General features: G+C 41.9%; 1 long non-coding RNA gene across 1 annotated transcript; it reads left to right on the top strand.

Annotated features, from left to right (window-relative positions):
* The first annotated feature begins 1,823 nt into the window (after positions 1–1,823).
* On the top strand, positions 1,824–11,217 carry LOC103103957 (uncharacterized). The gene is made up of 3 exons (XR_470599.3): positions 1,824–2,069; positions 8,972–9,153; positions 9,672–11,217. It is a non-coding gene; the product is annotated as an uncharacterized LOC103103957 (long non-coding RNA).
* Positions 11,218–12,720: the final 1,503 nt, after the last annotated feature.

Below are 12,720 nucleotides of genomic sequence, written 5' to 3'. Positions count from 1 at the left end.
CTTTTTCCAAAAATCAGTACATCCCCTGTTTCCAGTCCCATTCAACCTCTCCATGTTACCCTGTCTACTCAAGAGTCACTAATGAGGGCTGGCAATGCTGTTCACAAGTCATTAGAGCTCCTTGGAATGTGTATAAAACGTCAAGCCCAGATAACTTGGAAACTCAAGCTAAAAGGATGGTAAGAGAACACGTCACTGCTAAGTCTATACCCCAAAAGAGATCAAAGAGAGAGGGAAAGTAGCTACGAGGATAAGAAGTTTGATAGCAAAGAACAGGAAACTGAAGGGAAACCCATCAACTGGGAAATGACTGAATATTGTGGTACCTGAATAATGAGATACTACAAGAACTGAGGAAAGGGATGGTTTCAGAGAAACCCGCTAAGATATATGTTAACTAACGTAGTGAAGTGAGTAGAACCAAGTTATTTCATATAATAATGACATTGTTATAGACAGCAACTTGGAAGGAAGAGGCAAACTGCTCCAGTATCCTTGTCAAGAAACCCTAAATGAAACCATAAAGATTTGGGCAACTGAAACAGCTGAACAACTCGGATGAATACAACAAGCAACCAAGATTCCAGAGAACCGATCATGAAAGAAGCTGTCGCCATTGTTGTTTGTCTTGTTTTCAGAGACCAGTGACATGAGTCTTGACTCGCCATTGAATTGGATTTTGGTGAGAAAGAGTTGTGCAAAATTGTCAGCTTCCCTCTCTCTTCCAGAATCATCAAAGCCCAGTGGCAGGACAAAAGATAGGAGGATTGACAACAGCTTCCTCCTCCTCCTCCTTCTCCTCTTCCTCCTCTTCCTCCTCCTCCTCCTCCTCCTCCTCCTCCTCTTCTTCATCTTCCTCCTCCTCTTATAATCTTCCCTAACCATCCCCTTGCAATGAGGATACAGACTCAGTGCAAGAATGAGACCTATTTTTTGGAACTGGTCAATAAGGGAGTTTGTTTTGCTTGACTGTGTTCTTGTTAGAAGAATTATAATTTTGTGTACCCTGAATGGGAAGAATTTTTTAGTTAAGTGAAAAAAAATTTTTAAAGAGAGAACCCTTTATTGCCTTCAGTGAACTCAGTTCTCCAGGAATCATTTTAGTCTTCTATTTTTTCTACACCCTCCTTAGAAATAACCCCCCCGGCACGGCCCCTGTTGAAGTCCATCTCTGTGGGTCCCGGGGTCCTCGTCAATAATAGGACTTGGCCAGGCTGGATGATCTCTAAGTCCCATTATGCCTCCAGGCGTCTATAATTCTCAGCTGCCTTCATGACGCTCTGGTCTCTCTGCGATGATCTAATTGGCTATCCTGTAAATCACGGGGATAGAAGACCAGAGGGGAAGAATAAGGGTCCCGAGGCTGAGTCGATTCTCTCCCAGGACCAGTGGGTCAAGAAAGCAGGAAACAGAACTTCACTGGAGTCTTTGGGTCGCTCGTGCAGTTCCAAAGAGCAAGTGCTTTTCTTCTGCAGAGATTCGTCTTTGCGGCAGTCATTCCAAACCCAGGATAGGGTTCAAGAAAGCATCTGTGGATCTGGAATTCGGGTTTCATCTTTTACCACCTGAGGGGACAAGACGAAGAAGAGCTCTTGTCCCTGCCGTGACATGCAATTGCAGGGGTGGCCCACAGAGCACGTCCTTTGGTATCTGTATCTTCTGCGCTACCAATGGACCGCGTGTTGGGCCCAGAAGGAAGCAGGCAGGCGGGCCCTGAGAACTGTTCAGGGTTCACTGTGAGATATCCCAGGGGGTGAAGAGCTCCCTCCCTACTCTCAAGGAGCCGACGTTCTAACGGGGGATGGCACGTGCAGAACTACGGCCGGACGAGATCTACGCACAAGAAACGGAAGGCAATTCCCGAGGGGGAGGCAGCAGCAGAGGCAGACCCAGGACAGCCTCCTGCAGAAGATGAGGTGTGAAATGAGTCTTCAGGGAAGCCAACAGAAGTGAGGAGGGAGCTTTGCAGCTGGGAGAGACGTGAAACGTGACCGGAGGCTTGTCTAAGAGGATCAGCGGAAGGGCCCAGAGTCCGCAGGTCTTTCCAAGCCAAGCAGAGGACTTCACAGGTAATGGGAGCCAGCGGGGAGATCCCATCCCCAGAAGCTGATGAGCCCCCATGAGGGTGATCGTTGTGAGTGGAGTGGGGCGATTTGTGCTTGGAAGAGGGCAGAGTTCGTCAATCTTAGAAATGTAGAGGCAAGGCTGGAACAGACCAAAGGAATCATCCAGTCCAACCCCAACATTTTGCAATATGGAAACTGAGGTTAGAAAAATATTATTAGAGTTAGAATTTAAACCTCACTCCAGAGAACTAAAGGGACTTGCCCCAAATCAGACACCGAGGAACTGACAGAGGTAGGATTTGGATCCAGGACTCTAACCCCAAATGCAGCCATTTTTCTACCAATCTATGCCACTTCTTTTATTATTTTTAGTGCATTTCCTTTTTTTTTTTAATTTAAACTCTTCCTTTCTGTCTGAGCTACAACTCTAAGACAAAAGGGCAGGGTTAAGTGACTTATCCAGGGTCACCCAACTGGGAAGTGTCTAAGCCCAGATTTGAACCCAGTCCTTCTGACTCCAGTGCTGAGCTTGCATGTACTTTTCCTCCCTTCCCACTCCCCCTACCACCATTAAAATATTTAAATAAAACTCATGTAACACCGTACTGAATTCTTACTGATTGTGAGGTTGGTGACTTTCAAAGCTGCACATGCATGAGCCCCGGACCCCAGAGTTCTCAGGTACGGCTGTTAAGTCCCCCCAAATCAGCAATCCCCCAGTCCTGGCCTTAATGGGCACAGAGCGCTCCGAGAGAGGCAAGAGGTGCGAACCCTGGCTTTGGCTGTGAATTTCCGGAGCCGTGTTCCTGACTACAAAACCTTAGTTGCGCCTCCACCCCATTTTTCACACTGAAAGTTCAGAAAATTATGTCTCCTTCAACGTCTCCGGAACATTCCAGGGCCAGTGATTAATTCTTGTACGTCAAGGACTTTTATGCTCCTGATACTTCATTATGTGATATAGGCCTATTGTGAATTGCTTTTTCATTAACTTACCTCATTTTTTATTAATAACCATTTGCATCTTCATTTGTAATATGGACTGTATCTGAATGTGTTTAAATTGCATTTTTAGATTGGATTTACAAAAAATCTAAATTGGAGAATCTAAGTGGTCTCCCCGCCCCCCACCCATCCCTTCACCCAACTTGGGGATGTTTTCTGTTAGTTGGAGAAAAAAGGAAGACTTAAAAAGATGAGATGGCAAAGTAGGGTACAAAGAGGGCTCCGGTCCTACCTCCAGCAGGTACTACTTTGTGACTCTGGAAAAGTCACCCAACGCTCAGGGTCCCAGACAATAAAGTCTACAAGTTATCGATGCTTCATGCCCAGGAAGTGTTTAATAGATGCTTCTTCCATTTATTCTTTCGTTCTCTCCTGGAGAGTTTCCATTTAGGACACTCAGAAATCTCCAGTGAAATATTTCCAGAAATGTCCGGTTCTTTCCAGTTCTCCTCAGATTGCTACAAGGATCCATTTCCTAGTACTTATCCATTTTCCAACTTTAATCCATTTTCCATCTTTGAATCTTGAACCCTTGCCTTTTTGCAGGTCAACCAGCTATAGAGCTTTCATCGAATGCCAAAGAATCAAAGACTTTAGAAGCCAAAAAATTCCAGCCCCTTCTTTTTGAAGATGGGAAATGAAAGTCCAGGAAGAAATGACTTGGCCCAGGCCAAGGGCAGAGCCAGGATTTAAACCAGCCCTGACTCATACCCTAGTGATCTTTCTGCTATAGTACATTTGCCTGTTGCAAGAATCAGTCATACAGGGGCAGCTAGGTACCACAGTGGATAGAGTGCCAGATCTGGAGTTGGGAGAACCTGACACTTCTAGCTGTATTATCTTGGGCAAGTCACTTAACCCCAATTGCCTAGCCCTTGCCACTCTTCTGTCCTAGAATTGATACTAAGACAGAAGGAAATAGTTTAAAAAAAAAAAACAGACCCGATCATAGATATAATCAATGGACATTGAAGAAAAACAGCATTCTCAAAATTCAGCTGGTATATAGACCCTTTCAGGAATATGGCTACTGGTCAGAAAGCTCCAAAAGTCAACTGACCTCTGTTCCCATTGGAAGATGCTTTGGGGGCAGATCATGAACCAGATTTCACTTCAATAAACATTTATTAAGCATCCCCTGTATGCCAGCCATCATGCTAAGTTCTGAGGATACAGAAAAAAGCAAAAGGTGGTCCTTGCCCTCAGGAAGCTTACAATCTAATGTTACTTGATGTCATAAACTCTCCAGAAGGTTTTCTGGAATGAGATTATGTCTCCTTGGCAGGTGCCCGCCAATCCCATCTCCCATGGATTTCACTTCTTTTTCCCATTAAACTTGGGAAACTGTCATCCTATTGAACCCACTTGTTTCTACTGCTAAAGCAGTATCAGAAAACGGCTAAGAAACCATTCCTTTTCCTCAATGTGATTTTACAGAGAGGCAGTGCCTCCCAGACAGCTGTTTTGTGTCTTTAGAGTTTTGAGATTGGACATAATTAGGGGATATTGTCTCATCCCCAGGTTCTCTCTTTCCATAAGGCACATGTGCCTCTGGCTCACAGAAACAGCTCCCATTCCCAGAGTGCCATTGCGGATTCCAATCTGCTTTCCTTAAAGCTCACAAGCCAGATGAGGATTCTTATACCCATTTTGCAGCAGAGAACATCGAAACTAAGACATGAAGGGACTTGCCCATGATCCTACAACTAGCTAGTCTTTTGGTTGGTGGCATTCTGTCCCAGGTTGCTGACTTTTGAATCCAGTATTCATTCCCCTGTGCATGATGGATTCATTCATGGTTTGGCTGCATGAAAGTCATAGATATAGGTCAGAAGGGATTTCATATGCCAGCTAATCCAACCTCTTCCTTTTATAGATAAGGATACTGAGACGGAGGGAGATAAAACAACTCGACCAGGGCATATATGGGATCCAGATCTGGAAGGACCTCCTTCCATCTAGTAGTCATGTAGCCTGCCCTCTTCATTATAGAGATGAAGGATGTTAAGGAACTTGCTCAGGGTCATACAGGTAGTACATGTCTGAGTTGGAATTTGAACCCAAGTCCTCTGGCTCCCAATCCAGTTCTTGATCTATTGTACCATGTTGAGAACTTTCAAGGCTATCTAGTCCATCCTCCTCGTTTTACAGATGAAGAAACAGAGTCCACAAAGAAGAAGGCAGAGCTGGTATTTGCCCAATGTGTGTGATCACAAGCCCAAACCCTTTCTACTCCACCAATAACAATCATATGGGTTCTCATCAATTATCATATGGGCTCCTCGTTTTTATCAGTCACTTCCCTTTGTTTCCACTGGCTCCACATATGGAAGAAAAAAGTTCCCAAATGATTTCTGCTCACTAAAATCCGCTACACCCCATTAAGGACATTCTTCAAAAGGAACATTCAGAGAGGAAGGCTTGGAGTGAAATGAGAGCCATCTACAAGGCTTTGAATGGTTATCATGGGGAAGGAAGAGAGATTCAAATGGTCAGCATTTCCCCAAATGGCAGAATTAGGAAGCTTCCAAAAAGGAGCTCTGGGCTAAGCTTTGGAAGGTTCCAAAATGGGGTGGCTGCCTTGGGAAGTACTGAGCTCCCTGTCACTGGAGGATGGCAAGTTAAGGCTGGATAATTCCTTCATTGTTATGATTTGGCAAGATTTCTCTGGTCAGATAGAGTTGAACTAGATGACCTCCAAAGTCCTTTCTGTGACTCTGGGAAAGCTGTGACTTTTCATCAGATGCTTTGTGGGGCAAGCGCTGAGATCCGCCATTGCTAAATGCGTTATTCTTTTTCTGCCTTTGACATTCTACCAGGGGTTCTTAGCCAAAATAATGCCCCAACTCTTCTCAATGACTGAATGTTGGATTTTTTTTTCCTTAATAGAGTGTATTTGATGCCCCAAAGCATGTTTATCTTCCCTACCAAATATGTTTTCATGGTCTCTGCTTTGAAAACTACTTTTTCCCAAATACATTTACCCATCATCCTTTTTATGGGAGTCAGAACTATGATCTCACTGATATGAGGAGCTCCAGAGTGAGGAAATTCCCTCTCCCAATTCAGGTTCTGTACCTTCCCTGCAGCTTACAGACCTTGAGAGTTGCCTAGAGCATTGACAGGTGAATCAATTGCCCAGTCAAATAGCCAGTATTTGTCAGAGGCAGGATTTGAATGCAGGTCTTTCTGGCTTCAAGGTCAGCCCTATCCATTACACCACCCTGTCTCTCCATTTATACTTTTATACAAAGCATTATTCTATGTTCAGTGTCCCATTAGATTACCAATACTAATGTTTAGGTGCATTTTTCATTAAATCATCAATTTATGTGCTTAACAGACTCATCATGAATTATATGTGGAAAGATTTAGCTGCAATATGCAAGATACAATTAAAAAAAAATCTGTTACTTCCCTAAAGAGCATCCTTGCTCCTTTCCCCTTTCTCTGGTGTTTCTATAGTAACCTGGCATTATGCATAGCTCCTACCTTTTTGTGTGTGTGCTAAAAGAACATTTCTAATCAGCCCTTCCTTGTTCTGAAGTGTAGCCTTCAAAACATGGCAGAACAGGAAATGTGACGTCAGACCCTTCCAGTCTTGGTAAAGTGAGAGCCTCCATTCTGTAAGCTGTGGTTCTCAGTCTCAACAGTGATCACGAGATCTAAGAAGGGATGGCCTGAAATTTTTCAAGTCAAAACAAGCCCCTCCAAACCAATTTCTCCCCTGGAGCCAGATCTTGCCTGTGACTGTTGCAACTGTTGGCTGGTGGTCTTTCCTTCAGGGCAGGTTTTCAGCTTCCTCATCTGTAAAAGGAGAAGATAGCATGGTCTTCTGGCCCAACATCTATAGTTCCATAATCCTACTAGTATCACCTGGAGCAATTTCGGTGAGCCTGTTTCCTCATCTGTAAAATGGGGGTGGGGGGGGAGGATAAGAATGGATGACCTTGAGGGTCCCTTCCTGGCTGAGATCTATGGTCCTATGATCTCTCCCTGAGTTGTTTGCATGATGGAGGAAGAGAAAAGCTGACCTGAAATTTTTTCCTGAATCAGAAGTTACAAAAACTCATTTCTTTCAGGGATCAACAATCTCTCAAAGAAATGTTGAGGTTTTTAGCCTTTTTTAGAAAGAAGAACCAGAAAACCAAACAAGGTCTGCCATGTTTCTTTCCTTTCCAAAGCTCACAGCTGCTTACTGGGACACAGGGTAGTGGAAAAAAAGGAACTGCTTGGAATGGGGGAAGGATGTGTGTGGGGGGGTGCCATAAACTAGCTGTCCCTATTACCAAAGGCTATCAAAGGCAGGCCCTATGTACCTTGTTCTAATTGAGGTGCCACAGCAAGGACTGGATGGCCAGAAAAGAACATTACGTTTAATACTCTTTTAGGAATTAGATACAACTGAGCACAGCACCTTGTTAGCAAGAATAATTAACTAATTTAAACCCAATTTTTTAATGTAAGTCTGTGGCTGATATCCAATTAAACAAGCACATTTTTCTCCCTTTTTTTAGTTTATTTTTTTAAATAAAAAATTTGATGCATATTCTTCAAAGATCAATTAATGACTAAGTATTAATTTAACCAGGGTTAAATCCCACCCAGTGGTTTTGGGTAAGTCATTTAACCTGACTCTTTAGAATAAAGAGGAGGTTGGACTAGATGACCTTGGAGGTTCTTTACAGTTCTAGAGTCAATATCCAATAATTTACAAAGAGAATCCAAAGAGCTTCTTTCTAGCTCCCAACAGGAGGACTTAACGACATTGTAATTTTTGAACCAAAGCCCTTTATTCATCTAAAGACTATGAAAAGAATCAAGAGATATATTAAGCCTGAGCCATCAGGTCCCCAACTACAGTCCCTACCCCTGATACCTCATTGTATTCTTGGAGATGGCTTATGTCCTAGTCAGTAAAATGAGAAGGTTAGACTAGATCATCTCTAAAGTCCCTTCCCTCTCAATACTTCCAGGAAACCTGAATCTTTAAAATGAAGAGGTTGGACCAGATGACCTCTGAGTTTCTTTTCAATTCTAGATTCAGTATTCAATGACCTACAAAGACCTAAAGGGATGATAATCTACATTGGTGGAGAGAGAACCCATACTTATGGAACCTTAGATGCTTAGAGAATTAAGGAGATTTTTTTAAATCTATATTACAACATACATAGATATTCTATATTGTGCACATTATATATAAGATACATAAATATATACATGCGTATGTGTGTTTGTGTGTATACATCCATCCATCCATTTGTGTGGGTGTTTGAACAGAGACCAAAGGAAGATATTTAGCTTTTTTTTTAATCATGGCTTTGGGGTAGTCCAATAATTTTTAAATTGGCTCTTCTGGATCTATTTTCCAGGTCAGTTGTTTTTTCAATGAGATATTTTGTATTTTCTTCTATTTTTTCATTCTTTTAATTTTGCTTTATTGTTTCTTGATGTCTTGTGAAGTCATTAGCTTCTCTATGTCCAATTCTAATTTTTAAAGATTGAATTTCTTCCATGACTTTTTGATTCTCCTTTTCCATTCTACGTTTTGTTGAACTCTTTTCTTCACTGGATTTTTGTGCTTTTTCCAGTTGATCAATTTTGATTTTTAAGCTGTTATTTTCTTTTTGTATTACTTTCATTTTCTTTCTCATTTTTCTTCCTAATTTTCTTCCACCTGTCTTATTTGATTTTTTTCATTCCTTTTTGAGTTCTTCCAGGGCTCAATACCAATTCCCATTTTTCTTTGAAGTTTACATGTTGTTGCTTGGATCTCACTGTCTCACTGTCTCCTATTGATTCTGTACCTTGACTTTGTCTCCATAGACATTTTCTAGGGTTAGGTGTTTCTTTTGCTGTTTGCTCATTTTCCCAGCCTTTTTTTTTTTTGCCTATAGACTGAGAGTTCTGAAAGCTGCTGATACTGTCTCCTCTGCTGATGGCTTACGGGACTCTCAGTACTCCAAGCTATTTTGCCCTAGGGCCAAGGGCTTCACCACAGTGCAAGCTTGAAAGGGCCAAGTGCTATAGACTTCTGGACCTCACAGTGGCCTGGTGCCAGGGCCTGGGACTTCAAAGGGTGAGTCTAGTGTGTGAGATGCCCTATTTTGGGGGTAGGCAGGGTCCTGGAATCCCAAAGTTGTCCTATGACCAGACTCAGAACCTGGGGGGGGGGGGCGGGTCAGCCAGCACTCCTCCATGTGCCATTTTGCTTCTGATTCCCCCTTTTCCTGTGAAAATCAACTCTCTCTCTCTCTCTCTCTCTCTCCCTCCTCTCTCTCTCTCTCTCTCTCTCTCTCTCTCTCTCTCTCTCTCTCTTCCCCCCCCCCACATTTCAAGTTGTGATCAGAAAGAGTCCTCTCAATCTTTTTTACTGTTGTCTTTTTGACTCCCATCATTTTGAGGCGCTTTTTAAAGATTGGTTTGGAAGGATTGTCAGAGAAGTTTCAGCTTTTGCTACTATTAAGCCACCATCTTGGCTCTACCCCTTTCAAGTGAAGATATTATGGATGAAATATCTCTTTAGTCTTTGATCTGGAAACAAAATCAGTCTTTCTCTCTATTGGGTCAATAATTCATCATTTTGTTTGTACTTAGAAAGATTCCAGTGGCCCTCCAGCCCTCACTCAGAGCTTCTCCTGAGAGTAAATCTTTACCAATGGATGGAACACCAGGTTATCAAGAGGGATGCCCAAATTTCCACTAAATTTTGAAGTCAAAAAAGTGTTTCCATAAAAGGTGAAACAGGCACTCATTGGAACGGTTTCCCCATAGCCCCACTTTTTTGAAATGTAGGATGTTTTTACATGATGACTTAAGATGTTTTTCCCCCATTAAAACATATGATATGAGGTGATTGTGCATTTTGTTTGTAAAAAAGAGGAAGGAGGGGACCTTAACCCTCTGAAACTGCAAATGCATTTTGGAAGACACTGCATATTTATTAGTCCATCTGCTACCATAGCATTAGAAGAGGAGAATCTTACTACAAACAATTTATTCACAGCTACAGTTTTTACCACCTGATGTGCAAAGTAACACTGCTTACTAAGCATTTATTCTTGTGCTGAGTAATTTTCTAGCTTAAGGAAGACTGAAATGCAATATCGCTGCTATGGCCCTGGCCTGGCTTTATTTAGAGTGATGGGTTTCATTGGGCTGATCCATTGGGCAAATTGTTGACTGACTTGATCTTCGGAGATTTATTTTGATTGATCAATAAATGGACATTTATTCAGCACTGACCTACTGTGTGCTGGACATTGTGTTAAAGAAGTCAATGATGAGAGCTGTGGATGTAGCCAGACAAATACTCTTAAGCAGAAAGTGTAAATGTTTGAAAGGTGAATTGGAAAAAGATTCTTTTGGGTGGTAATAGTGGCTGCACAGTGTTAACCCTGAATGGCATCATTCCATAAGCTGAGATTGTCTCTCAGCTTTGTTTTGTTTGTTTGGGTTTGTTCATTTTAATTGTTGGCAAAACATCAATCGTGTGTATCAACGTCATTTAAAAAAAAAACCCAAACCATTAAATAAAAACCTTTAAGAGATATGAGGCCCATATGTCATCTTGGGTTCCTTTTGTATACATGTTTATATGTATGTGTACATTCAATAGAATAGAGCAGGGACTGTTTCACTTTGATCTTTGTGTCCCTTAAAACCTGGCACACAGTAGCTGATTTTTTAGAAATGTTTGGGTCGTCCCAATGAGCTCTGTAGCAGTTAAAATTAGTTTCTCTGCTAGAAGTATTATATTTTATGAGGTTTATTAAAGATTAAGAATTTTTAAAAATACAAGTAAGAAAGCACGTGCCTAGGAGGGCCGAAAGGCCCATTCAATTTCACTTACATCATGAGAGACGCATCTGCTTGGAAGCAGAAGTAGGAAGAGAGCTAGGTAGGCTTTTACAGCCAATTAAATAGAAATTTTGATCTCGCCCAGGTGAGGATCTCAGTGAGATTAGAGGGCATCCTGGGAACTAGAGCAAGGACTTCTGGGGATTGAAGTCTGGCGTTCAAAGCTCCATTTTTACAGCTTCTGGAGGGCAGGAGCTACTTTTCTTTGGATTTTGTGTCCTCCGGGGTTTAGCAGAGTTCCTGGAGTATGACAGTTGTCAAATAAAAAATTTTGATTCATTTATACCTATGTGTGCCAATGTTGTCTTTTCCAATGAGATGGAAGCTCCTTGAGGGTAGGTGCTGGTTCCCTTTGGTCTCTTTCCCTCAGTGTTTGGCATAAGAGTTGTCTAATAAAGATTGATTGAGTGACCAATATATATGCTAATGTATCTACCCTAGTAGCATGTAAGTTCCTTGAGGACAGAGATGGATCTGTTCTTGTTTATATAGCCCCAGTGTCCAGCCCAGTGCCTGATATATAACAGTAGTTTAATAAGTGCTTGCTGCTTGATTCTTCACTTTCTCGCTTGATTAAAGGTAAGGAAACCCTATATTGTTGTCCACCATTTTCTAGTGGCCTAGAATATGCTTGTTAAATAGCCTTCTCATTTTTTCCTCCATTGACTGAAAGGTCATGGTACAATTGTGGTCCCTGATGAAGACTTCAGATCACTCCCTGTTTCTTTATCTAGTCCATCATGTAACAAAAAAAATCTGATGATAATCACCAAGGATAGCCTGAATTCTATCAGTGACTGCAGCTGTTAGGACATGAGAAACATCACTATTAGTAAGGTGGCATGGAACCCTTAGAAGTCTGGGGTGCTAAAATTTGTCACTGAACTTCCCTCGATAAGGGGTGACCCACATGGAATCCAATAAAGATGGTCAAAAGTAGACTCTTAGGATTGGAGAACTAGAGTTGGAAGAGATCTTTGAGGCCATTTATCCTGATCTGCTCATTTTACAGGGGAAGAAACTGAGGGACCGAGGAGCTTCAGTGGCTTCCCAAGGTCACAGAGGTAGTCAGTTGTGAGAAGTGAGATTCAAACTCCAGGCCTTTGTCTCTAAAGCTAGTCCTTTTCCCACATTGCCTCCAATCCTTTGTTCTCTAACAATAGACTATAGATGCCAAATGAAGTACGCTTTTCCAGGGAAATATCTATGAGATATTTCTATTTAAGGAAAACTAACATTGTCTTTGAAACATATGAAAAATAGGAAGAATCCCTCGATGTTGTTAACCATATAGAAGCTGAACAGAAGAGATGAAGAAGAAGAAGAAGAAGAAGAAGAAGGAGGAGGAGGAGGAGGGAGGAGGAGGAGGAGGAGGAGGAGGAGGAGGAGGAGGAGGAGGAGGAGGGAGGAGGAAGGAGAGAAAAGAGAAAGAAAGAAAGAGAAGAAAGAGAAGAAAGAGAGAAAGAGAGAAAGAAGAGAAAGAGAGAAAGAGGAGAAAGAGAGAAAGAGAGAAAGAGGAGAAAGATGAGAAAGAGAGAAAGAGAGAAAGAGAGAAAGAGAGAAAGAGAGAAGAGAGAGAAAGAGAGAAAGAGAGAAAGAAAGAAAGAAAGAAAAGAAAGAAAGAAAGAAAGAAAAGAAAGAAAGAAAAGAAAGAAAGAAAGAAAGAAAGAAAGAAGAAGAAAGAAAGAAAGAAGGAAGGAAGGAAGGAAGGAAGGAAGGAAGGAAAGAAGGAAGGAAGGAAGGAAGGAAGGAAGGAAGGAAGGAAGGAAGGAAGGAAGGAAGGAAG

This window comes from Monodelphis domestica, chromosome 7, assembly GCF_027887165.1.
Source record: "Monodelphis domestica isolate mMonDom1 chromosome 7, mMonDom1.pri, whole genome shotgun sequence".
Lineage (NCBI taxonomy): Eukaryota > Metazoa > Chordata > Mammalia > Didelphimorphia > Didelphidae > Monodelphis > Monodelphis domestica.
Note: the sequence above shows the minus strand (reverse complement) of the source record. Positions and strands in the feature narration are given on the sequence as shown.